Raw genomic sequence first — 3,152 nt, 5'->3', positions numbered from 1 at the left:
AAGGAAAGGCAAACCTATGTTTATAGCATTTATAGACGTAGAGAAAGCTTTTGAAAATGCTGCCTGGAACGCTCTCTTTCAAATTCAGTAGGTGGCAGGGGCAAAATACAGGGAGCGAAAGGCTATAGACGGCATTTATGAGTCAGGGGGCATGAGAGGGAAGCAGTGGTTGGGAAGGGAGTGAGAGAGTGTTGTAGCCTATCCCCAATGTTATTGAATTTATATATTGAGCAAACAGTGAAGGAAACAAAAGAAAAATTTGGAGTAGGAATTCCATGGAGAAGAAATCCATGGAGAAGAAATAAAAACTTTGAGGTTTGCCGATGACATAGCATTTCTGCCAGAGACAGCAATGGACCTGGAAGAACATTTGAACGGAATGGCCAGTGTCTTGAAAGGAGGGTGTAAGATGAACATCAACAAAAGCAAATCGAATGTAGTCGAATTAAACCAGGTGACGTTGAGGGAATTAGATTACAAATGAGATGCTTAAAGTAGTAGATAAGTTTTGCTATTTAGGGAGCAAAATAACGGATAACGGTCGAAGTAGAGAGGATATAAAATGTAGACTGGCAATGGCAAGGAAAGCGTTTCTGAAGAAGTGAAACTTGTTAACAACGAGTATAGGTTTAAGTGTCAGGAAGTCTTTTTTGAAAGTATTTGTATTGAGTGTAGCCATGTATGGAAGTGAATCATGGACGATAAATAGTTTAGACAAGAAGAGAATAGACGCTTTTGAAATGTAGTGCTACAGAAGAATGCTTAAGAGCAGATGGGTAGGTCACGTAACTAGTGAGGAGGTACTGAATAGAACTGGGGAGAAGAGGAGTTTGTGGCACAACTTGACTAGAAGAAGGGAGCGGTTGGTAGGACATGTTTTGAGGTATCAGCGGATCACCAATTTAGTACTGGAGGGCAGCGTGGAGGGTAAAATCGTAGAAGGATACCAAGAGATGAATACGCTAAGCAGATTCAGAAGGATGTAGCTCGCAGTAGTTATCTGGAGATGAGGAAGCTTGCACAGGATAGAGTAGCATGGAGAGCTGCTTCAAACCAGTCTCTGGACTGAAAAAAAAAAACGCAGCAGAGAAGTATCTTTAACCAGAAAGAAGAAAGATCACAGTCAATTATGGGTTTCTTTTAAGTAATTCCAACACTGTAATTCTTCAGGCTTTTCTGGTGAGGCGTTGTCATGTGGAATAATCGGGTTTCTGACGGTTGTTTGCGTCTTCCTTGCACATATTTTTGCTGCGTGACTCGCATTCTTTTTCAGGCGCTGTTGATAATGATTCCAGTGTGGAATGAGTCCGGTATTCAGGCCTGTGTTGTGCTAGGCGCTCCGTCTGCGGTCCGCGTCCCGTCAGGCACTCTGTCCGTGGTATAGGCCGACCAATAGCAGCGACTGTAGCGTTTTCTTCTAGTAGCGTCTGTTCCGAATGCTCTGCGCGTACTTTGTGGTTATTATCCGTTGTCAGTCTTGCTGCATTGAGTTATGAATGAAGTCCAAGCCGTGCTAGAAATTTTATCTTCCATTATCGTTATTTAAGTCCTCCTGTGATGTAGGACGTTCTGTTATCGTGGTGTGCCGTGGTAGGCGTTCCGACCGAAGTTCTCGTCCGCCAGGAGCGGCTGCAGTGTTATTTTCAGGCCGATGGTGTTCAAACTACCGCTCGAGACTCGGAAGAACGTTAAAAAAAATGGTTCAAATGGCTCTGAGCACTATGGGACTCAAGTCATCAGTCCCCTAGAACTTAGAATTACTTAAACCTAACTAACCTAAGGACATCACACACATCCATGCCCGAGGCAGGATTCGAACCTGCGACCGGTGCGGTCGCGCGGTTCCAGACTGTAGCGCCTAGAACCGCTCGGCCACTCCGGCCGGCTCGGAAGAACGTCCTCATGTATTGCGTCTCTCGTCTGAGGTACCATTTCACGTACGTTCTTTGTTATTTGTACTGGGCTGTTATCTCTAACTCCATGTTCATACTTGTGTCCCTTGGGGTCTTGATGTTGCTTCCGTTGCGTCTTCAGAAGATCTAATGCCGGGTTCCAAGCCGAGCTCAGGTGGAAACTTAAAAAAGCATTTCAGTTAATGGGGTTCTCCACGACCTTAATCTCCATAGATTCTTGATGATGCAATCCCAATATCTCGATGTTTGTGTTAAAATGTTGGCATCATTATGCCATAGAGGTTCTAAAAAATGCTCGGAGATAGCTAACTTGGTTGCCTGTCTCAGTCTTGTGTACCTTTGGTGCTCTTTGCACCTGATGTCAACAGTCCTGGTCGTCTGGCCGATGTATGACGTACCACATTCACTTGGTACGTGGTAAACGCCCAGTTTCTGTAGACGCAGGTCATCCTTCACACTCCATAGCAGAGCCTTAATCTTGGTTGGTGGATGGAACACTTAATGTTATGTTTGAGGAGAATTACGCCGATTTTGGTAGGTATCGGCCCGACATATGGGAAATATGCAACCTTCTGCATTTCATCTTGTACAATTTCAGGAACCTCTGGCGGGGAAACGGGGCACAATGCCCTTTTAACATCTCGTGAAGAGTATCCGTTTTTGTAGAACACAGATTGTAGGCTCTGACAGAGTTCATGCCCAGTGAACCAGAGTTCGGAGTACACCATTTTTCTGCGCTGGGTGGTAGCAACTGCTGGCTTGCAGGTACAAGTCGGTGAGAGTGTGTTCTCGGTACACACTGTGACTGAAGGCACCATTTGCCTTCCTGTTAACTAGTACATCTAGGACTGTGACTGAAGGTACCATCTGCCTTCCTCTTAACTAGTATATCTAGGAAAGGGAGTAGTACATCCATCTCCAGTTCAATGATGAATTTAGTGTTAAGAGTGGCGTAAGTTTAGGTCGTCCAAGAAAACATCGAGCTTTTCCTTCCCGTGGGGCCATATGACAAAGGCTACATCCACATACCTAAAAAAGCATTTTGGTTGGTCTAGGGCCGATGTAAGGACCTCCTCTTCAAATCTTTCCATAAAGAGATTGGCCACCACCGCCGAGAGAGTGCTGCCCATTTCTACCCCTTCCGTTTGCTAATAGATTTGACCCTCGTGTAGGAAGTACGTCGATGTCAATATGTGCCCGAATATGTCCAGGAGAGCATCGTCGAACTTTTCTTTAATC

This window comes from Schistocerca americana, chromosome 6 (genome assembly GCF_021461395.2).
Source record: "Schistocerca americana isolate TAMUIC-IGC-003095 chromosome 6, iqSchAmer2.1, whole genome shotgun sequence".
In the NCBI taxonomy this organism is placed as follows: Eukaryota; Metazoa; Arthropoda; class Insecta; order Orthoptera; family Acrididae; genus Schistocerca; species Schistocerca americana.
This window is presented reverse-complemented; position numbering follows the sequence as displayed.